Here is a 25,420-nt window from a genome sequence, read left to right on the forward strand (position 1 = left end):
GTCTGTGTGCAGCTTATATAACAGTGTAAATTTATTCTTTCCTCAAAATAACTCAATATACAGCCATTAATGTCTAAACCACCGGCAACAAAAGTGAGTACACCCCTTAGTGAAAGTTCCTGAAGTGTCAATATTTTGTGTGGCCACCATTATTTCCCAGAACTGCCTTAACTCTGCTGGGCATGGAGTTTACCAGAGCTTCACAGGTTGCCACTGGAATGCTTTTCCACTCCTCCATGACGAAATCACGGAGCTGGTGGATATTCGAGACTTTGCGCTCCTCCACCTTCCGCTTGAGGATGCCCCAAAGATGTTCTATTGGGTTTAGGTCTGGAGACATGCTTGGCCAGTCCATCACCTTTACCCTCAGCCTCTTCAATAAAGCAGTGGTCGTCTTAGAGGTGTGTTTGGGGTCATTATCATGCTGGAACACTGCCCTGCGACCCAGTTTCCGGAGGGAGGGGATCATGCTCTGCTTCAGTATTTCACAGTACATATTGGAGTTCATGTGTCCCTCAATGGCATGTAACTCCCCAACACCTGCTGCACTCATGCAGCCCCAGACCATGGCATTCCCACCACCATGCTTGACTGTAGGCATGACACACTTATCTTTGTACTTCTCACCTGATTGCCGCCACACATGCTTGAGACCATCTGAATCAAACAAATTGATCTTGGTCTCATCAGACCATAGGACATGGTTCCAGTAATCCATGTCCTTTGTTGACATGTCTTCAGCAAACTGTTTGCAGGCTTTCTTGTGTAGAGACTTCAGAAGAGGCTTCCTTCTGGGGTGACAGCCATGCAGACCAATTTGATGTAGTGTGCGGTGTATGGTCTGAGCACTGACAGGCTGACCCCCCACCTTTTCAATCTCTGCAGCAATGCTGACAGCACTCCTGCGCCTTTCTTTCAAAGACAGCAGTTGGATGTGACGCTGAGCACGTGCACTCAGCTTCTGTGGACGACCAACGCGAGGTCTGTTCTGAGTGGACCCTGCTCTTTTAAAACGCTGGATGATCTTGGCCACTGTGCTGCAGCTCAGTTTCAGGGTGTTGGCAATCTTCTTGTAGCCTTGGCCATCTTCATGTAGCACAACAATTCGTCTTTTAAGATCCTCAGAGAGTTCTTTGCCATGAGGTGCCATGTTGGAACTTTCAGTGACCAGTATGAGAGAGTGTGAGAGCTGTACTACTAAATTGAACACACCTGCTCCCTATGCACACCTGAGACCTAGTAACACTAACGAGTCACATGACATTTTGGAGGGAAAATGACAAGCAGTGCTCAATTTGGACATTTAGGGGTGTAGTCTCTTAGGGGTGTACTCACTTTTGTTGCCGGTGGTTTAGACATTAATGGCTGTATATTGAGTTATTTTGAGGGAAGAATAAATTTACACTGTTATATAAGCTGCACACAGACTACTTTTCATTGTGTCAAAGTGTCATTTTGTCAGTGTTGTCCCATGAAAAGATATACTTAAATATCTGCAGAAATGTGAGGGGTGTACTCACTTTTGTGATACACTGTATATATATACAGTGTATCACAAAAGTGAGTACACCCCTCACATTTCTGCAAATATTTTATTATATCTTTTCATGGGACAACACTATAGAAATAAAACTTGGATATAACTTAGAGTAGTCAGTGTACAACTTGTATAGCAGTGTAGATTTACTGTCTTCTGAAAATAACTCAACACACAGCCATTAATGTCTAAACCACCGGCAACATAAGTGAGTACACCCCACAGTGAACATGTCCCAATTGTGCCCAAAGTGTCAATATTTTGTGTGACCACCATTATTATCCAGCACTGCCTTAACTCTCCTGGGCATGGAGTTCACCAGAGCTGCACAGGTTGCTACTGGAATCCTCTTCCACTCCTCCATGATGACATCACGGAGCTGGTGGATGTTAGACACCTTGAACTCCTCCACCTTCCACTTGAGGATGCGCCACAGGTGCTCAATTGGGTTTAGTCCATCACCTTTACCTTCAGCTTCCTCAGCAAGGCAGTTGTCATCTTGGAGGTTGTGTTTGGGGTCGTTATCCTGTTGGAAAACTGCCATGAGGCCCAGTTTTCGAAGGAAGGGGATCATGCTCTGTTTCAGAATGTCACAGTACATGTTGGAATTCATGTTTCCCTCAATGAACTGCAGCTCCCCAGTGCCAGCAACACTCATGCAGCCCAAGACCATGATGCTACCACCACCATGCTTGACTGTAGGCAAGATACAGTTGTCTTGGTACTTCTCACCAGGGCGCCGCCACACATGCTGGACACCATCTGAGCCAAACAAGTTTATCTTGGTCTCGTCAGACCACAGGGCATTCCAGTAATCCATGTTCTTGGACTGCTTGTCTTCAGCAAACTGTTTGCGGGCTTTCTTGTGCGTCAGCTTCCTTCTGGGATGACGACCATGCAGACCGAGTTGATGCAGTGTGCGGTGTATGGTCTGAGCACTGACAGGCTGACCTCCCACGTTTTCAACCTCTGCAGCAATGCTGGCAGCACTCATGTGTCTATTTTTTAAAGCCAACCTCTGGATATGACGCCGAACACGTGGACTCAACTTCTTTGGTCGACCCTGGCGAAGCCTGTTCCGAGTGGAACCTGTCCTGGAAAACCGCTGTATGACCTTGGCCACCATGCTGTAGCTCAGTTTCAGGGTGTTAGCAATCTTCTTATAGCCCAGGCCATCTTTGTGGAGAGCAACAATTCTATTTCTCACATCCTCAGAGAGTTCTTTGCCATGAGGTGCCATGTTGAATATCCAGTGGCCAGTATGAGAGAATTGTACCCAAAACACCAAATTTAACAGCCCTGCTCCCCATTTACACCTGGGACCTTGACACATGACACCAGGCAGGGACAACGACACATTTGGGCACAATTTGGACATGTTCACTGTGGGGTGTACTCACTTATGTTGCCAGCTATTTAGACATTAATGGCTGTGTGTTGAGTTATTTTCAGAAGACAGTAAATCTACACTGCTATACAAGCTGTACACTGACTACTCTAAGTTATATCCAAGTTTCATGTCTATAGTGTTGTCCCATGAAAAGATATAATGAAATATTTGCAGAAATGTGAGGGGTGTACTCACTTTTGTGATACACTGTATGTATATATATATATATATATATATATATATATATATATATACCTAGGGTTGGGCGATATTGCCGATTTTCATACCGTCATACCGTCTTCAGGAAATACCGCGGTATACGGTATTACCGCGGGGGGTGGGGGGGTATTGGCGGGGGGGGGGGGGTTGTGTCGCGGACAAACTTTACAGTGTACACACGAGTGTAATTACAATATTTCAATGTTTTCTTATAAAAAGATTTAACAATCTGAACGTCAAACATTGCTTATCTTATCTGATCTATAATAAATACGCATAAGTATAAATGCATGTGTATCAATTACACTTTAACACAAACATTAACACATAACATTTTGGCATTGTAATCTCTCTCTGCCCACACAAAACAGAATAATAGCAGGCTACACACTTCAATATATTTCAAAAGTTAACTGCTTAGTTTATAGTTACAGATATTTCTTAAAAGTGTATGATAGAACATCCAAGATGGCGGCGCGTTAACACGCAGCGGCCGCTCTGGGGTCGAAAAACTGTGTTTTTTTGTTGTTTTCAGGAAAAGTTTGTACGTTTGTTTAGGACAGTTTTGTTTATAAACGTATGGAAACCACTTTTGACTTAGTTTACAACCGCCAGACACTGCTACAATTGAGAAAACAGTCAGAAACCAACCTGCAAGATGATCTGCAGCGAACTCTGCATGAACTCTGCCTACTTCGAGAACCAGACCTGCAGTCCTCGGTGTTACCTGAAGCAGGTGACCGGGGGAGGGGGCGCCGCAAGCGGTGCTCGAGGAAGCAGAAGCGTGGAAAGCGAGCCGGGGTCCGTGCTAGGCTAAAAGCTAACCCAAGCCGGCCGGCTCTACCATCGTTATTCCTCGCAAATGCATGCTCTCTGGAGAATAAACTGGACTGTATCAGACTTCAGCGAACTACCCAATGTGAGTACAGGGACTGTTGTGTTTTAATTTTCACTGAAACATGGCTTAGCGACAACATTCCAGACAGTGCCATTCAGCTAGACGGGCTAGCATCGTATCGCGCCGATAGAAATGCAGCTCAGGAGGAGGAGGCGTTTGTGTTTACATTAACACCGAATGGTGCAAGGACTCTGTGCTTGTTGTGGCGTACTGTTCTCCGATGGTGGAATTTGCTATTGTTAGATGCAGACCTTTTTATTTACCACGGGAATTCACCAGCGTGCTTATTGTCGCGGTGTATCTTCCGCCCAGCGCGAACGCGAAGGAAGCATTGAGCGAACTTTACAGAGCCATCAGCGAACTGCAGAACACTCATCCAGACGGACAGTTTATTATCGCTGGGGATTTTAATCATGCAAATCTCAAGTCTGTTCTCCCTAAATTCCATCAGCATGTGGACTTTGCTACGAGAGGAGCGAACACGCTGGATAATGTTTACACGAACATTGCTGGTGCGTACCGGGCGGAGCCCCGCCCCCACCTCGGATACTCAGACCACATCTCTGTAATGCTAATCCCAGCATACAGAGCACTCATCAGGCACTCCAGACCTGTACAGAAACAGGTGAAAACCTGGCCAGAAGGATCCATCTCTGCTCTTCAGGACTGTTTTGAGTGCACTGACTGGGACATGTTTAGGGAGGCTGCAACATACGGCGATTACACTGATCTAGAGGAGTACACGACTTCAGTGACCTGCTAATGCAAATGCATTGAGGACGTCACTACCACTAGAACCATCACTTCCAGACCCAACCAGAAGCCGTGGATGACTCCAGAGGTGCGTGCACTGCTGAGGGCCCGAGACTCCGCTTTTAAAGCAGGTGACCAGCCGGCTCTGAGAACAGCGAGAGCCAGACTGTCCCGGGCAATCCGAGAAGCAAAGCGCGCACATGGCCAGAACATCCACAGCCACTTCCAGAACAGCGGTGACACACGGCGCTTGTGGCAGGGCATCCAGGCCATCACCAACTACAGGACGACTCCACCTGTCTGTGACAGTGATGCCCTCCCTTCCAGATGCGCTGAATGACTTCTACGCTCGGTTCGAGGCGCAGAACAACATGTTGGCGAGGAAGATGATCCCACCTTGTGACGACCAGGTGCTTCGTCTCACCACAGCGGACGTGAGGAGAACTCTGCACAGAGTCAACCCACGGAAAGCTTCTGGACCAGACAACATTCCTGGCCGAGTGCTCAAAGGATGTGCAGAACAGCTGGCAGATGTATTCACTGACATCTTCAACATCTCCCTGAGCAGCGCCATCGTTCCAACGTGCCTCAAGACGACCACCATCGTACCCGTGCCAAAGAAATCATCTGTGTCATGCTTCAATGACTATCGTCCCGTAGCACTCACGCCTATCATCATGAAGTGCTTCGAGAAACTAGTCATGAGGCATATTAAGACCCTACTGCCTCCCACCATGGACCCACTGCAGTTTGCGTACCGTCCTAACCGCTCAACGGACGACGCCATATCCACTACACTCCACCTGGCTTCTACACACCTGGACAGAAAGAACACTTACGTCAGGATGCTGTTCATAGACTTTAGCTCAGCATTCAACACCATCATTCCTCAGCATCTAATTGGAAAGCTGAGCACGCTGGGCCTGAACACCTCTCTCTGCAACTGGATCCTGGATTTCTTGACTGAGAGACCTCAGTCCGTCCGGATCGGTAAGAACACCTCCAGCACCACCACACTGAGCACCGGCGCTCCCCAAGGCTGTGTGCTCAGTCCACTGCTGTTTACTCTGCTTACGCACGACTGTACAGCAATGCACAGCTCGAATTCCATCGTTAAGTTTGCAGACGACACAACTGTGGTGGGACTCATCAGCAACAACGATGAGTCAGCGTACAGAGAGGAGATACAACATCTAACGGACTGGTGCCAAGTCAACAACCTGTCTCTGAACGTGGATAAAACCAAAGAGATGGTCATTGACTTTAGAAAGACACTAAGGGACCACTCCCCACTGCACATCGACGGCTCATCTGTTGAGATCGTCAAGAGCACCAAATTTCTCGGTGTTCATCTGGAGTTGAATCTCACCTGGACCCTCAACACCAGTTCTATCACCAAGAAAGCCCAGCAGCGTCTCTACTTTTTGAGAAGACTGAGGAAAGCTCATCTGCCACCCCCCATTCTCACCACGTTCTACAGAGGAACAATCGAGGAGCATCCTGAGCGGCTGCATCACTGTCTGGTTCGGAAATTGTACTGCGTCGGACCGCAGGACTCTCCAGCGAGTAGTGAGGACAGCTGAAAAGATCATCGGGGTCGCTCTTCCATCTCTCACGGACATTTTTAACACCCGCTGCATCCGCAAAGCTCTAAGCATTGTGGACGATCCAACCCATCCATCACATGGACTTTTTACTCTGCTCCCGTCTGGGAGACGATACCGCAGCATCCGGACCAACACAACCAGACTGTGTAACAGTTTTATCCCTCAGGCAATCAGACTCCTCAATTCAGTACTATAACAATTTCCTCCAGAAATTTTCTGCTGCCACACACTGAACTGTATTGACTATGTTACTTGCATTTTTTGCACACCTCCTGGAACTGCACAAGTAATTTCTGCACCTTACTTGTATTTTTGCACCTTATTTACTTTTTAGGCACCTTATCGGCATTGCCAATTTTACGCTGCTAATGTACAACATGTCACTACCTCATGAACCATTGTACCATCTATTCACCATCATGTACTAACACTTGTCTTTAGTCCTGTCTTCTAATTACTTGTTTAGATTAGGGATAATTAGGAATATCTTTTGTAGTTATTTATTATAGGATTTTTTGTATTTATTGTTGTATTTACAGTGTTTTGTATTGTCTTGCACTTTTTGTACCGTGTTACAAAAATGCATTTTACAAACTTGGCAGGCTACTTTAAAGACATGCAAGCAAAAATAATTTGTCCTTTATAATATATAATTACTGATCTGTACACTTTAAGATATTAATTTGTAGGTCATGATGGTTTAACTGGTTTATTATTTGTGAAATGCTAAACATCATCTGCTTATCCTGTGTTTTGGGCGTTTTTTCATGCATTTTGGCTGAAAATTACTGTCGCAATCTGGCAACCCTGCTCAGAGTAGCTCAGTGTTGTCTTAAAAAACAAAACCAAACCACGAAGCGATCCTAGAGGAACGCTGTTTCGTTTCAATATGTACTTGTATGTAGCTGAAATGACAATAAAACCTCTCTGACTCTGACTCGGAACGTGTACGATTAGTTATGCCTGTAATCCAGAATTAAGTTCTATACCGTAACAAAAAATATGAATGTATATGTTCATGTTGCGATGACTGTGATGTAAAATAATGTTAAAATAATTCAAAGTCCAAACATTTGAGTGGTTAACGAGAACGCTACTTTACATGTCACACAAGCTCAGTGCAAAACTCGAGCACAGAAACGGTACAAATCCGATCTATTCCCTACACACTCGCTCCCTACGCCCTATAGTGCGCTTCACTTTCTTAAAGGGCCAGACAATATATTTTATAATTCACATTACACGACAGGTGAGACGTTCTTTTTTCTTAATATAGCGCTTTTATTTAGGAAAAAATAGTTCTTACATAGGCAGGAAAATCTATGGCAGACAAGAGTCAGAACAGCGGATTGGGCGTAACGTTATTATTACTGTTTGCTCCTTTTTCTCAACACTTGTGCTCGATTTACACTGAAGATATATTTAGTAAATAAGTACATGTCCGCGCATGCGCGCTTGTGTTCATTTCCGGTTGAACTGATAAAAAATGTTGATTTTGAAAAATTAAAAGACGAGCCGTTTTTCAGTTTCTGCTTGTTAGCTCACAGCTAACGCTAGCCAGTGTGGCTCTTCACTCCAGTGTTGCCAACTCCTCAGTAAGGAAAGTAGCTATTGGCTATCCTAAAAGTCGCTAGAAGTCGCTAAATGACGTCATCGCCTAATTTGCATAAGGTCAATTTGCGTGTAATTGACGGTGTAGAAGAGAGGAATAACATCGTGGGAGAGACAAAAAGTGGGTAAAAACACCCTAAATATGTTTAGAACTACAGATGAACGTTCTTCTGTTGATTCGTGGTTTGGTTTTGTTTTTTAAGAAAACACTGAGCTACTCTGAGCAGGGTTGCCAGATTGCGACAGTAATTTTCAGCCAAAATGCATGAAAAAACGCCCAAAACACAGGATAAGCAGATGATGTTTAGCATTTCACAAATAATAAACCAGTTAAACCATCATGACCTACAAATTAATATCTTAAAGTGTACAGATCAGTAATTATACATTATAAAGGACAAATTATTTTTGCTTGCATGTCTTTAAAGTAGCCTGCCAAGTTTGTAAAATGCATTATTTGTTGGGACACACAACCCTTTGCATGTAAATAAGAATAAACTTGCAAGCAATGAAAGTTTGCCCTCTCGTACATATGAGAGGTTGTATGTACGAGACTTGCTTACCTTCATATTCAACTCAAATCACTTGTCTAACATATGAATCACTGTATTACTTAAGATCTTCAACAGATCACTGGAGCTGTGTGTGGTTCCATCCTGTTTTAAATGCTCCACAATAATACCCATTCCCAAAAAGGCAACTACCACAGGACTAAATGACTACAGACCTGTTGCCCTGACCTCTGTGGTCATGAAGTCCTTTGAAAGACTGGTTCTCAACCACATTAAGGAAATCACGGACCCCCTGCTAGACCCCCTGCAATTTGCCTATCGGGCCAACCGGTCGGTGGACGATGCAGTGAACATGGGTCTCCACTTCATCCTTCAACACCTTGATCACCCGGGAACTTATGCAAGAATTCTGTTCCTGGACTTCAGCTCAGCCTTCAACACAATTATTCCAGGACAATTACACAGCAAACTGGCTGAACTCAGCGTACCAGCCTCCACCTGCCAGTGGATAACTGACTTTCTTACTGGCAGAAAACAGCAGGTGAGGCTGGGAAAGTGTACTTCAGGGACCAGAATCATCAGCACAGGTGCCCCACAGGGTTGTGTACTCTCCCCACTGCTCTTCTCGCTGTACACAAATGACTGTACCTCCATGGACTCCTCTGTTAAAATCCTGAAGTTTGCAGATGACACTACAGTCATTGGTCTCATCAGTGACAGTGATGAGTCTGCTTATAGACGGGTGGTTGATCAGGTTGTCCTCTGGAGCAGTCAGAACAATCTGGAGCTGAACACAGCAAAAACAGTGGAGATGACCGTGGACTTCAGGAGGAGACCCCCAACCCTGCCAGCACTCACCATCCTAGACAGGACTGTGATGGCTGTGGAGTCCTACAAGTTCCTGGGCACAACGATCTCCAAGGACCTGAAGTGGGACAGCAACATCAACTCCATCATCAAGAGGGCTCAACAGAGGATGTACTTTCTGTACCAGCTGAGGAAGTTCAACCTACCCCAAGAGCTGATGGTGCAGTTCTACACAGCCATCATAGAGTCCATCGTCACCACATCCATCACAGTGTGGGGCAGCGCTATCACAAAACATGACACCAAGAGACTGCAGCGCATCATCAAGTCTGCAGAGAGGACCATCGGTGTAAAGCTGCCCACACTGCTGGACCTGCATGCCTCCAGAACCAGGAAGCGTGCAGAGAAAATCATCACTGACCCGTTTCACCCTGGTCATCACCTGTTTCGGTGCCTTCCATCAGGCCGACGCTTCAGCCACATGAAGACCCGAACGACCAGGCTACAGAGAAGCTTTTATCCAAACTCCATTACGCTCATGAACAATTGAACACTACTGTACTGTTAATACTCGGGACACTTGCACATCAAAAACTACCTATTTCATTTATGTAATGGCATACACAGGATTTTCACCTTTACTTCCATTTCATATTTATATATTTTTATATTTTCTATAGTTTTTATATTGCACAAAACTGCACCTTTTTAAAATTACAATGTAAATTGCACATGCTAAATGTTTACAATGTTTTCTATGTTTACAGGTATGAATGTGTGTGTTAGAGAGAGAGTGAGCTGTGTGAATAAGATTGTCTGTATTGTATTTTTCGTGCACTGCAAGCATCTGTGTAACCAAAAACAAATTCCTTGTATGTGTGAGCATACTTGGCCAATAAAGCCCGATTCTGATTCTGATTCTGATTCTGATTGATGGGCATGGCAACAGTGTCTTGGACTGGAAAGAATAACCTGTCAATTAAACTTTTGACAACGGGTTGGATGTGGTGGGAGAAGGTAGACCTATTTATATTCCACCTGCTTTAGCAATAGCTTTTTTTATTTATATTTTAAGCTGCCAAAATTATTACAAACCAGCCCAAATTTTGTCCACCTGCCAGTGTGTTTTTCCCTGCCAATTTCCAACAAAATCCGCTCATTTTGGTGGAAAACCGCCCAATCTGGCAACACTGACTGATACTGACCGCACGTGCTTTGGGAAGGGGGAGGGGCTCATGGCAGGACCCGCTGCTCGTTGAGGACAGTAACTGCAGAACGATGTGTTTTTTCACGTTCGAGTCTCCAAAAGTCTCCAATAACACCAGAAAAAGTCGCTAGAGCACCCCACAGCCAATCAGCGAGCTCCAACCGCCTACCCCTCCAACCCCTCCCTCACTGTGGATGCGCGCATGTCCTAAAGTCTCAGTTTTCAAGGTAAACCTGAAGCAGAAATTCGGCGCTTCACATTTAAAAAATACCGTCACCATTTTTGAATACCGTCACCATTTTTGAATACCGCAGTATACGGTAATATCGTCATACCGCCCAACCCTACACACACACAGTATATATGATCTATTACACATTAAGCTAACGTCAAACCAGCTATTCACGAACAACCTCAAAGAGAAAAGCGACTGGTAGGATCATTAGGGTATTAGCACACCAAAGCTGACACCTCAAACTCAAAAGTTCAAATCTCAGCTTTGCTACCGGCAAGCTGGGTGCCTATAAGGACAACGACAGGCTCATTTGTCATGCAGGTGACTGCCGGAGGGGATTCCTCATAATTGTTGCAATTACAATCTCTGTTGGGTGTTTGATGGCATCTGCACAGAGGCAGGGAATAATGAGATCAGTGTATGACTCTCCATACATGACACAGTCACCATATTAACCCACCTCATGCAGGTCGGCTACTGCACACATTAGAAAGCGTGTATTAGTCATGGCTCTCATCAGTGGAGGTCAGCAGCAGTAGAGGATGTGAAATGCGATCAGGTGAAAAATGCCACTAAAAACTCCAATGTTAGGAGGAAAATGGGGTGAAACTTAAGGCACATATGAATATATATACATAATTTAACCCTAAATTGTATGCAAAGTTAAAGTAAATTTAAAGTTATAAGATGGAACCTATGCAAAGTCCATACAAGGCCCAAAACATGAAACAAATCACAAGCTTGCATACATTGACACATCTCTCCTATAGACGATTCTACGCAGCCAACATTTCCTTGGCAACAATAAACATACAAACACACACAAAACCAGTTCCTCTGGGTGTCTGGGCACACAGAACATGTAGACTTAAGTGTCTGTTCATTAAGTTTTGCACGTCCCAAGACAACAGTAAAAAAGCACACTCCATAATCTCTCGCTTGGTAAGAAGGTCACACCATCTAACATGATATTTTTGCTGAAGGCTACATCTACTTGTGCCCCCAATTTATGTACATATGGCACACTTAAGATAGAGCTGGTACATGCTTCCTTAAGAATTAAGTACTTTGGTGATGAATGGAACAATGCACAACACAAGACAGGGCAATTGCAATCCTTGGCACACAATCCTGCAGGGTACGTACACAAAATGTTTTAAACCAAAGTATTATGCATGGTTAGTTAATATTACAATCTTACATTAAACATTAGGGATGCATTTTATTTTACTATTTCTTTTAACCAATAACCGACAAGCTTGTACTGTCCCATCAAAATATAAATTACCAATTCAGTGATGCATTACTGAAGTCACAACTGCCTTTTGATCAGTTAACAGTGTAATATAGCACATGTAGCAGTAATGTAGAACAGTAAGATGAACCTAAACAACATGAGCAAATCAGTTACACAAATTTCCACAAGTTCAAAGTCTAACATAGTCAGACACAAACTGGCAACACTGTTTGTGATTTTAATGCATAATAGTTTCAATGTTCATGATTTAAATAATGTAAATGCATTTAATATTTTTTTCTGAACGAATTAAAATGCCCAACGCGTCTGCAAGCACAGCTGGCACATACTCAGTGAGGGTGGATTGGGGTGGACCCCTAGTTTCGCAATAGAAATCATGCATCAGCTGTTTGTAAACACATTTTAAACCAACAGCATTAATCTCACAATAACTTCGTTGTTGGTTATCGATTAGTTGTCGACATCCCTAATTACCATACGATCCATCCACATCAAAACTATGGGTACACAAACAGGGATCCCTGTGTTATTTATGTTTACACAAAAAAAGAAAACTGAGAAAATTAAAAGGTCATAATTTATCCAAATTATACATTTTCCATCACTTCAACCATAAAATAAATTTGCAGTCTGTACACATGGGGTGACTAATGCAGTGAATACATGCCCATAATAACCACTATAATGTTTACTGTAATTATCAATGCATGTTCGGTTGTGAAACAATTTTATAAAAGTATACATTGGGGTGTGTAACATGCTAAAAACAAAACATGGATGCATGGATATGTTTTAAACTTGAATCCCCTGCTTTTTAAAATGATCCCCTGCTGATTTTGTAAGTTTACCCCCTTACAAAGACTTGAACAGTCTATAATTTTTATGGAAGGTTTATTTTAACAGAGACAGAATATCAACAAAAAATCCAGAAAAAAAACATTAAATAAAAGTTATAAATTAATTTGTATTTAATTAAGGGAAATAAGTATTTGATCCCCTACCAACCAGCAAGAACTCTGACCCCCACAGAGCGGTTATGTGCACAAAAGGCACACAAATTAGTCCTGTCCCTGTATAAAAGACTCCTGTCACAGAATCTGTTTCTTCCGTTCAGATCTCTCGACCACCATGGGCAAGACCAAAGATCTATCAAAGGACGTCAGGGACAAGATTGTAGACCTGCACAGGCTGGAATGGGCTACAAGACCATCAGCAAGAAGTTTGGTGAGAAAGAGACCACTGTTGGTGCGATCATTAAAAAATGGAAGAAATACAAGATCACAGTCAATCACCCTCGCTCTGGAGCTCCATGCAAGATCTCACCTGGTGGGGTAAGAATGATTCTGAGAAAGGTGAGGTCAGCCCAGAATTACACGGGAGGAGCTTGTCAATGATCTCAAGGGAGCTGGGAGCACAGTCACCAAGAAAACCATTAGTAACACACTTCGCCGTAATGGATTAAGATCCTGCAGTGCCCGCAAAGTCCCTCTGCTCAAGAAGGCTCATGTACAGGCCCGTCTGAAGTTTGCCAATGACACCTGAATTCAACACCTGAATGATTCAGAGAAAGCTTGGGAGAATGTGATATGGTCAGATGAGACCAAAATTGAACTCTTTGGCATCAACTCCACTCGCCGTGTTTGGAGGCAGAGAAATGCCCAGTGGGGATGGTGTTCTTGGGGTCATATCCAGCATTTCTCTGCTCCCAGCTCCCTCGAGATCATTGACAAGCTCCTCCCGTGTAATTCTGGACTGACCTCACCTTTCTCAGAATCACTTACCCCACCAGGTGAGATCTTGCATGGAGCTCCAGAGCGAGGGCGATTGACTGTGATCTTGTATTTCTTCCATTTTCGAATGATCGCACCAACAGTGGTCTCTTTCTCAACAAGCTTCTTGCTGATGGTCTTGTAGCCCATTCCAGCCTTGTGCAGGTCTACAATCTTGTCCCTGACGTCCTTTGATAGCTCTTTGGTCTTGCCCATGGTGGTCGAGAGATTTGAACGGAAGAAACTGATTCTGTGACAGGAGTCTTTTATACAGGGACAGGACTAATTTGTGTGCCTTTTGTGCACATAACCGGTCTGTGGGGGTCAGAATTCTTGCTGGTTGGTAGGGGATCAAATACTTATTTCCCTTAATTAAATACAAATTAATTTATAACTTTTATTTAATGTTTTTTTTCTGGATTTTTGTTGATATTCTGTCTCTCTGTTAAAATAAACCTTCCATAAAAATTAGACTGTTCAAGTCTTTGTAAGGGGGTAAACTTAGAAAATCAGCAGGGGATCAAATACTTATTTCCCCCCACTGTGTGTGTGTGTGTGTGTGTGTGTGTGTGTGTGTGTGTGTGTGTGTGTGTGTGTATATATATATATATATATATATATATATATATATATATATATATATATATATATATATATATATAATAAATTAATTAATAACAACAGTATGTTTAAGGGTGGTTACATTACCAGACTTGAAAATGTTAAGTTGGAATGAGAGATGCATCATGAGCTTGTGCACACGCGCTCTTTCTCTTTATATATATATATATTAGAGATGGACCGCTCAGCGTTTTTGAGGCCGATTCCGATCGCCGCTCACCTTTCAGCGAGATACCGATACCGATCTAGGGCGGGGCTATATGCCACGGCTGCGCAACATGCAATTTTTAGCGCAAGCAAGACATGAAACATGGTCTAACTGGTTTATTACTATTTTTAACGAACTCATGTAAAACAGCATAATATCTTTCACAAAATTAGCAGTAAATAAACAAAGTAAAACAAACAAATACAGCCAATAAAGCAATGATTATATTTAGAACATTAAATTCAAAACGAAAAAAGGATATTACATAAATTTTGTCAAAACTGCAGTCATTAAACGCAGACTCTGGGTTATTTTACAACCATTTAATGTAGATCTTGAATTGTTTTAAAACGAACTCGAATTGTTTTTAAACAGTAAATTAAACAGTCAATACTGCAATAATTAAATGTAGCCCTTAATTAAAACGAAAAAAAAAACAAAAAAACAGTAAATCAAACAAATACAGTTAAAATACTGCAATTACATTTAGCCCATTAATTATTTTAACACGGAAAAACTGTAAATTAAACAGCCAATACTGCAATAATGAAACATAGCCCTTAATGTTTTAAACGAAAAAACAGTGAATTAAACAAATACAGTGAAAATACTGCATTTTTAAATTTAAACCATTAATTATTTTAACACGAAAAAACCGTATATTACATAGTGCTGGACAATAATTCGATATCGATATATATCGCGATAGAAAATGTTTCAATAACGGTGATATGATTTTTAAACAAATTCGAACGATATATATTACGTATTATATCAGTGCGTACTTTTTTGCGGAAGCATTTTTGCTCGCAGGAGTTCCCACAGGGACGCAATTCAACAGCGCACCTCAAGCAAGTAGTTCTCCACCAAAACAGTGCAGTAACACACTCAACATAAACGTCAACCACCAACACTATTACAGAAAAAGTACTACTACTGAGTACTAATACTAGTGAGTACTAATACTAGTGAGTACTAATACAACTAATATTAGTTGTTGCACGCTACGAGCAGTGGCGGAGCCAGACAATTTCCATAGGGGTGGCCAGACTGAGACCATTGCTCACACAGGGGTGGCACAGAAACTGATACCTTTTTTTATGTGGTCACTCACTCATTTACCTATACAGGCAGTAAGCGCCATGTAGAATTACATCACGAAGAATAATAAGCTTTTTTTCTCTCTTCATTTTCCCTGACAAGTGAAAAACCAGAATATAGCCTATAACCTTAACATTATGAGGAAGAATTTCAAAGCTATTCCTTTGCAATACATTATCATTTGGCTGCCAACTTGTGTGTAATGATGAGACTCATTTGAACCCCAGAACATGCTAGTGTGAATGCATGGAAAACAAATTTAAATTTTCTTTCAACAATATGATACAGACTGACCAACACTATTAAGCCAAATCAGCATTGAAAATAGTCTTTACTTTTAATAGCCTTCTACAATGCTGGAGCTTCTTAAAACGGAATATATTCTTTTAAATAGAAGTGTTATTTAACTGCTATTAAATTGTTTTCAAACAAAATCCGCCCAATTAGGCGGATAACCGCCCAATCTGGCAACACTGGAACGCGCAGAGCCCGGTTGCGCCTTTATTCGTAGCTCGCCACAAATACTACTAAATAGTAATAGTAGCACTATGTAGTACTGCTTCTGTAATTGTGTTGGTGGTTGACCTTTATGTCGTGTATTACTGCACGGTTTTGGGGGAGAACTACTTCTTTGAGGTGCGCTGTTGAATTGCGTCCCTGTGAGAACACCTGCGTGCAGAAATGCTTCCGCAAAAAAAGTTGCCGGCAAAGCGGTGATGGGGGGGCCGGAGGGGTGGCCGAAGATTCATTTATGGTGACCATGGCCACCACTGGCCACCCCCTGGCTCCGCCCCTGGCTACGAGTAAAGGCACGAACGGACTCTGCGCGTTCCAGTGTTGCCAGATTGGGCGGTTTTCCTCCAAATTGGGCGGGTTTTTTTTTTTTTAGAAAAACAATATAATAGCATTTAAATTACACTTCTATTGAAAAGAGAATATTCAGTTTTAAGAAGCCCCAGCATTGTAGAAGGCTATTAAAAGTAAAATCAATTTTCAATGCTGATTTGGCTTAATAGTGTTGGTCAGAATGTATCATATTCTTTAAAGAAAATAAAAATTTGTTTTCCATGCATTCACGCTAGCATGTTCTGGGGTTCAGATGATTGTCTGGCTCCGCCACTGTCCACAGTTGAAAAAGAAGCAGACGAAATAGCTGATAAGAGAGGAAGGACTAATTCAGTGGTGTATTCAGCTTGTATTTCTTGCCAGAAACCAGAAAAGAGGTCTGCAGGTACTGCCATTCAATGTTGGTGTTTTTGGCAGTTTTTCTGACATTTGTATTATTCATATCGATATCGGAATTATATCGTATCGACCGAAATTAGGAGTTATATCGTGATATAAATTTGAGCTATATCGTCCAGCCCTAATATTACATAAATGCAGTCAAAATTGCAGTCATTAAACTCGGACCCTGGGTTATTTTAAAACGGAAAACTGCAACAATCAAATGTAGATGATGAATTATTTCTAAACGAAAAACAGCAAATTAAACAAATGTTGTCTGCATAGTGTCACTGAAATCACGCAGTTGTCAGAATTAGATTACATATAACAGCAGCCCTGGATGAGTCTGTGTTATATACGGTAAACAACTGCCAGACTGACTGCTTCAGTTCTGGATGTGTTAAACTTTATAAAAAGTCCTTGTTGCTTTTGCAGTTTAGTTAGTGAAGCATCAGATGTGACACTCCGCATCGTTCATGTTCTTGTATTTCTCCGTTTAGTACCGTAACAGCGATTTAAAGCCTAAATTGTGATCCTTAAACAGCTTTATGTCTGACTTCAGTAAACAAATACTTCAGAAGTTAATGTCTTGTTAAAAACTCGACCGTCAATCACACTCAGCTCTGTTCCCCCGACTAGGGGTGGGCGATATGGCCCTAAAATAATATCACGATATTTCAGGTTATTTTTGCGATAACGATATTTTTGGCGATATAACAAAACACTGAAAAATATTTTATTTATTTCGAGAAAACACTATTGCAAAAAATATATAATGTTCAGGTTTTATTTAGAATTAATATAAGTTAACACATTGTAAAAAAATGTAGGAAGTATGTAAGAATTACACACACTTTTCTTTATTTTGTCTTTCCAGTAAAAATAATGTAACATAATGTAATGGCGAAGTCAGACGATTTTCATAGGGTCTGCCAGACTGAGACCATTGCTCACACAGGGGTCGCACAGAAACTGATACTTTTTTTTATGTGGTCACTTATTTATTTACCTATCCACGATTTTCCTGAACTTTGACCTTTCCCGTGATTCGTAGCTGAAGCCGGTTTTTGACTTCCGGTTACAGTGTTTACGTTCTGAACGACAGAAGTAGTGGTCATTCGTAACTGTTTTTTTTTTTTTTTTAACAAACATGGCCAAAAGCGCTCGGTGGTTGAATAGTAAGTGTAGAGCAACTGTCTAGTTATGCATTTTGTTAGACGAGTGCACTTTGAAGTGTGTACCCTTATTCCCTCCTCTCAGTATGTTGCTGGAACGCACCCTGCTCACTCGCATGTTCAAGCTGATGCTCCGAACAATAAAGCAGTTTTGTTTAAGTTAAAACTGAGTCCTTTATTAATTCCTAGCACTCGACAGTAAGGACATTTTAAGAAGCTGTGGTGACCGTGTTCTGACAGTGTCCCACGCTTACAGAGTGGGTAGATGACATGAGGTTAGCTATATTCATATAGTGAACCATTTCGTCTTTTCCGAAGCTGTAGACGGTGAGGAGCTACAGAACTATAAAAGCACATAGAGGCACACAACTACCTATATAGTAACAAAATAGTGGAGACGGTGGGTTGCTCGTGCATTGCAGGGTTAGGGAAGTTGTGGAAGGTAGGGATGAGCCTAGGAACATTCTAACTGCTGTGAAACATTTGAAATAGTAAACAATGTATCACGACTAATTTGTTGATTGTTTTTACTTCTACAACAGTGTATACTGTACTTGGTTCATGAGTGGATGTAAAGCAGGAAAGTGGAGCTGAAGGGACAGAATAAAACGCGTTGCGTTGTTTAATTTACTAAAACAATGAACTGGGAACAGCAAACAGGGTAACGCTCTCTAAAATTTTGGACCATACAAAGTGAAACTGCATTATACGATATTATATATAATACTATTAATATTAATTAATAATAATTATTATATAATTAATATTATTATTATATTATTATGGAATGTAACACATAAGGCGCAGGGCACGGACAGTGTTTACAAATCCGCTGGTGTTTAAAGCGTGTACTTTCCAATAACAGCTTTAATTTCTCTGAGTTGTTGTGGCACCTGAGAGCGGCACACGTCGAGCCCCAGCTCATATTTAAACCATGCAGTTCTTACCAAAATAGTTTAATAATTTTGTAGTTAGTACTACAGCAAATCTAACGCGACCGGAAACGAAAAACCGGCAAACGGAAATAGGGAGGTGTCATGGCAGCCCCCATCGGGTTACCTGGAAAATCGTGGATACAGGCAGTGAGTGCCATGTAAAATTACATCACGAATACCTGCATACTAATAATAAGCTTTTTTTCTCTTTCTATTTTCACTGACAAGTAAAAAAAAACAAAAGAAAATATAGCCTATAACCTTAACATTATGAGAAAGAATTTCAAAGATATTCCTTTGCAATACTTGATCATTTGGCTGCTAACTTGTGTGTAATTATGACACTCAGTTGAACCCCAGAACATGCTAGTGTGAATGCATGGAAAAATAATTTTCTTTCAACAATATGATACAGACTGACCAACACTATTAAGCCAAATGAGCATTGAAAATTGACTTTACTTTTAATAGCCTTCTACAATGCTGGAGCTTTTTAAAACGGAATATTTTCTTTTAAATAGAAGTGTTATTTAACTGCTATTAAATTGTTTGGCGGATAACCGCCCAACCTGGCAACACTTGAACGCGCAGAGCCCGGTGGGCCTTTACTCGTAGCGCGCCACAATTACTACTAAGTACAGTAGTATTAGTACTAAGTAATAGTAGTACTACATCTGTGTTGGTGGTTGACATTATTGTTGAGAGTATTCCTGCACTGGTTGGTGGAGGTGCTCGGTTGAATTGCGTCCCTGTGTAAACCTGCGTGCAGAAATACTTCCGCAAGAAAGTTGCCGGCGGGTTTGGGTTGCCAAAGATTAATTTATGGTGGACTTGGAGTTTTTGGAACGAGCTCCTCCACCGCAGAGCCGCGTTCTGCCATACTCGTTACTGTACCCAAATGACCCACGTAACGAACGTACGCCATTTGCGTAGCTGTGTGACGTCATTACGTAAAGTACGCAAAATATCGCTTTTATCCCGATATGGTACTTTTTGTATCGTTTGAAAATTATACCGGTATTATCGTGAACGATACGATATAGCACACCCCTACCCCAGACACATTACGGTGAAGCCCAATACACTCGCACACACATAAATCGAAACTTGCGGAAATGTAAAGACATAGCGGTACCGTCAAAAACAATCCTGTTATATGGCATGTATGATGTACATTTATTTACATCTGATTTTTAATTGCCACGGACCTCATGCGGGCCGGTTGGGGATGTCTCATACAATGCCCAGGTCTGCTTTAGCCGCTCGTGATCAGCTCTTGGGATCGGCTAAATTTGAGAAATATCGGCCGATTGCATATTTTGATTAAAAATCGACCGATACATAGCCGATCAATCCTTCCATCTGTAATATCTATATATACAACCCCTGGCAAAAATTATGGAATCACCACTCTTGGAAGATGTTCTGTCAATTGTTTAATTTTGTAGAAAAAAAATAAATCACAGACATGCCACAAAACTATCATTTTTCAAAATGTCAACCTTCTGGCATTAAGAAACAATAAAAAAAAGAAACAAATATAATAGTTGTGGTCAGTCACAATTGCTTTTTTTAGATCAAGTAGAGGAAAAAAAATATGGAATCACTCAAATCTGAGGAAAAAATTATGGAATTACTCTGTAATTTGCAGTTTAAAAACAAAACATCTGCAGCAGATTAGATTTGCTAATTATTCTTCAGTTTAAAAAGAGTGCTTACACCTCGGAGAGCTGTTGCACAAAGCAGATTGTCATGAATCATGGTTCCAACACAAGATATGTCAGTTGAAACAAATGAGAGGATTATAAAACTCCTTCAAAAAGAAAAGCCAAACAAAAGCCATCATTAACACCTAAAAAGAAAAGAACAAGGTTAAAGTAGGCTAAAGAAAAGCAATCGTGGACTGTGGGTGACTGGATAAAAGTGATCTTCAGTGATGAATCGCGAATCTGCATTGGGCAAGGTGATGATGCTGGAACTTTTGTTTGGTGTCTGTCCAATGAAATTTATGAAGATAACTGCCTAAAGAAAACATGTTAATTTCCACAGTTGTTGATGATATGGGCCTGCATGTCGGGTAAAGGCACAGGGGAGATGGTCTTCAATAAATGCCAAAGTCCACATTGAAATTTTGGACGCTTTTCTTATTCCATCAGTTGAAAGGATGTTTGGTGATGATGACTTCATTTTTCAAGATGATAATGCATCTTGCCATAGGGCAAAGGACGTGAAAACTTTCCTTCAAGAAAACATATAATGTCAATGGCATGGCCTGCAAATAGTCCGGATCTCAATCCATTTGAAAATCTCTGGTGGAAATTGAAGAAAATGGTCAATGACAAGGTTCCAACCTGCAAAGCTGATCTGGCAACAGCAAGTGACAGTTGAAGGCAGATTGATGAAGAATACTGTTTGTCATTAGTTAACTCCATGCCTCAGAGAGTTTAAACCATTATAAAAGCCAGAGGTGGTGCAACAAAGTAATAATGGTGCAGTGTTTTCTAATGATTCCATAATTTTTTCCTCAGATGAGTGATTCCATATTTTTTTCCTCTACTTGATCTAAAAAAAAGCAATTGTGACTGACCACAACTATTATATTTGTTTCTTTTTTTATTGTTTCTTAATGCCAGAGGGTTGACAGTTTGAGAAATGATAGTTTTGTGGCATGTCTGTGATTTATTTTTTTTCTACAAAATTAAACAATTGAAAGAACATCTTCCAAGAGTGGTGATTCCAAAATTTTTGCCAGGGGTTGTGTATATATATATATATATATATATATATATATATATAAATATATATATGTATATATATATATATATATATATATATATATATATATATATATATATATATATATATATATATATATATATATATATATGTATGTATGTATGTATATATATATATATATATATATATATATATATATATATATATATATATATATATATATATATATATATATATAAAGTTATACGGACCACTATTAACAATTTTATACCATCATACCATCGCTACTAACCATCCTACATTACACCTGTGTCTGCATAGTAGGCAGAACTCAGCATTTTTAGATTAGATTCAACTTTGTCATTACACATGTACAAGTACAAGGCAACGAAATGCAGTTTAGCATCTAACCACAAGTGCAATAAGCAGAAAGTGCAGAATATACGGTATCTATGATATACATTATTTACAGTGGGTAAATAGCAGTGGTATGAACAAGATCTATAAAGTTGAATATATTATTTAATGTACTATGAACAGGATATACAGCTAAAAACAATATACAGATTAAGGTGCAGATTAAGATGCTATGCAGGTTAAAGTGATACAGATTAAGGTGCTATGGACATGATAGAGGACTGTATATGTAAAACATGGTAAACAGATGTATACGGTATATATGGGATAAAAGCCCACCCATTTAGAGGAAAGATGTCAAATTGAATAGGCAGGTATGAAGAATTTATTTGTTCAGATTTTTATTTGTTTAAACATTGATAGTCAAATTATGAGTAGATCAAATAAATATTATTTTTAGAATGGCTTAGGCCCTTTCTGAGGGTCGAGAGGGCCCTGTGACGGTTCTCCTCTGGTATAGCCTGGACCTTACTAAAAATAGTAAAATAGTAAAATCATCCAACAATCTGGTGAAGTGCTTATTCTGTTCTTACGTGTTATCAAGTTTAACATTTCTAAATCAGAACTTCTAACATTTAACGTATATTAACACTTGTATTAACATATTTATTTTAAAAGCAGCTATTAATACAGTACCTTGAAAATGAATTCAGTGCTCCAAAATATATTTCATTGTTACTGACTGTACAGTTAAAATATAGCAAGGTTTTTTAACCCCCTCCCACCCTCTAGCTTGGTTTTTATCTTGTCAATGCAGTGTCTATTTCAAAAGAAATTGAAGAAACGGATGTAACTACCCAAACTTTGCCACAGCAAAAGGCCTGAATACTTTTACGAATAAGATTTCCATTTTAATTAATTTTTTTTTTTAAACTCTATGTTTCCACTCTAACATGTTTCCACTTCACACTATGAGTGATTAAGTGCAGATTCATGGGTAAATGACGAATGGCAATTAAATCCATTCAAAATGAAATCCACAACACAAAGTGTGCAGGAAGTCAAGGGGTCTGAATAATATTTAATCCACTGTAGATTAAGAAAAACTACCCACAGAACTTTTTAAGAAACTTAATCAACAACCTAGCAGGGCACTCTATTTACTAGTTGGACCAGCAGTCTGTTACGCTAGTCCACAACCACTGACACCAGAGTTTAAGTTTCAGGAGTACCACTAGCCTGGTCGGTCACTCTACAAACAGTTCAGAGGAATTCTACAAACAGCAAGCCATGCCAAAGGAAGAAAAAGCCTTATGGATTATCACTTTGTTGACGCTGCAATAGCGACTCCTACTGTCTGGTTAAGGTGCCAACACAATGTTCCTTTGTGTGTGTAATGGCTCTATAGACCGTTTCAAATGAATATTCATGAGTCCAGGAAGTGACGTAGATGTTCCTAAGACGCTTCCGCTTGGTGGTAAACAGCGCTCAGAACAATAGCGATTGAGCACAACTGCTTCAATTCCTTTGCGCTAGTTCAGGTGTGATTTATTGACAGTATGTCTAAATTAAAGTTAGGACCGTGTTGTTCGGTTGTCGGATGTTCCCTCAGACCGGGTACAAACTTGCTTTCAGAAATAAAGGTGAACAGATTTCCAAAAGAACACACAGTGAAACGCTTGGATTGCTGCTGTAAATAGAGACGGCTGGATACCCACCATCAACTCTTATAATTAATGTAATATACTGTATATTATTTCATAATAAATATTGTGAACAAATGTACTCAGTTGAACGCTGTTCTCATGGTGTCTTGTCCCTGACGTTTAGCTTACGTGTATTAAAATACGCAGGCGCTTAATATTTGTATTAATAGTACAGAATAAACATAAACCTAACATAAGCCTTAAAAAGTTTACATTCCCCTTATAATACTGTGTAAAATAATACTGTATAGGACTATATTTTGGGGAAATGTCACTATATGGAATTATATTAACAGCTTAATTAGCTTAGCTTCATTATTAAATGACATGTAAAGAAACATGGTTCTACTTTTGTAATACAAAAAGTAAATAAACTATTTATGAATACGTTGTGCTTACTGTAAAATATTTCATGTATTTCCAGTTAGGCTATAAAAAATAGTTTTAGCATTAGCTAATATGTTCTAATTCAGATGAGAAGTAATTCACTGTGGTTTGTCATATTTTTATCATATTATAATGGCTCTTAGCTCAACAGACACAAAAGGGGAGATGACACAATAATGATTTTAATAATTAATTGTATGCGTCCAAACTGCGGTGTGCTTTCACTGCCTCTGGTGTAAACACACTCCGTTTCAACAAGGTAGTGACACACGGCTGGGTATGTTACCTCAGGCAAACGTTTTAGGTCAGAGGAAAAACACTGACTTCTTAAATTCTCCTCAAAAGGGTCCGGTACAGATACTTGATGATCTATCATTCATTTCTGCTTATATCGCGTTTGTTTCGGGTTCGGGAGACTCGCAAAGTACGAGCTCGTCATGTTGACAGCTGGATGGATGTTTAAAAATGGCGCTACCGGAAAAGCGAAAGGAACAGACATGCGCAGTAGCGTTGTTATTGTTTACCCTCATTGAAACGGTCTACTGACTGGTGAAAAGAGACAGATTTATTTGTGCGTGTGTGTGTCAGAACATGTTCATGTGTGCCAGAACATGGCATGTGATAGTTCTCAATGACCAACATGAATAATTGGCTTAAATAATTATTATTCTCCTTTTTATCAACCACTTTATCTTTGCTAGTCTCGGCAGCCCCAGTTCCTTCACAAACACTGGGTGCAAAGTATTTCGAAATACCCTGGACAGAGCACCAATTCATATCAACCCAGATATAGCCAATCACAGCTTTGTAGTTATTGTAGCACTGCTAAGATTCGAAATCAGGTTCTCGCAGTGATAGGCTAGCATAATCGACTGCTGTGCCAAGTGTGTGCCCCAGCATAAACAACTAACAAGTCAAATCAGCTGAGTAACACCATCCTAAATGCGGTAGTTGTAGCATCATGTTACGGGGCATTCCAACACAACCAAATGCATGTTCTTGAGCAGTCAGGATATCATCCTGATCTTTAAATTATTATCAGATATCTTTAAAAAGACCTTAAAGTTACTAAGAGAAATCTGTCACAGCAAGCTCCACTGGTCTTTAAAAAAATAAGCACCTAGTCAAATTAAGCTCATTAATTATACATTTAAATATTTTTAC

At 40.5% G+C, this 25,420-nt stretch overlaps 1 protein-coding gene across 10 annotated transcripts in view; it reads right to left on the reverse strand.

Moving 5' to 3' along the window:
- ppp6r2a (protein phosphatase 6, regulatory subunit 2a) overlaps positions 1-25,420 on the reverse strand; it is a 119,097-nt gene that overhangs the window by 92,424 nt on the left and 1,253 nt on the right. The gene's annotated exons all lie outside the window — the stretch shown is intronic.

The sequence above is a fragment of the Trichomycterus rosablanca genome, chromosome 1 (assembly GCF_030014385.1).
Source record: "Trichomycterus rosablanca isolate fTriRos1 chromosome 1, fTriRos1.hap1, whole genome shotgun sequence".
In the NCBI taxonomy this organism is placed as follows: Eukaryota; Metazoa; Chordata; class Actinopteri; order Siluriformes; family Trichomycteridae; genus Trichomycterus; species Trichomycterus rosablanca.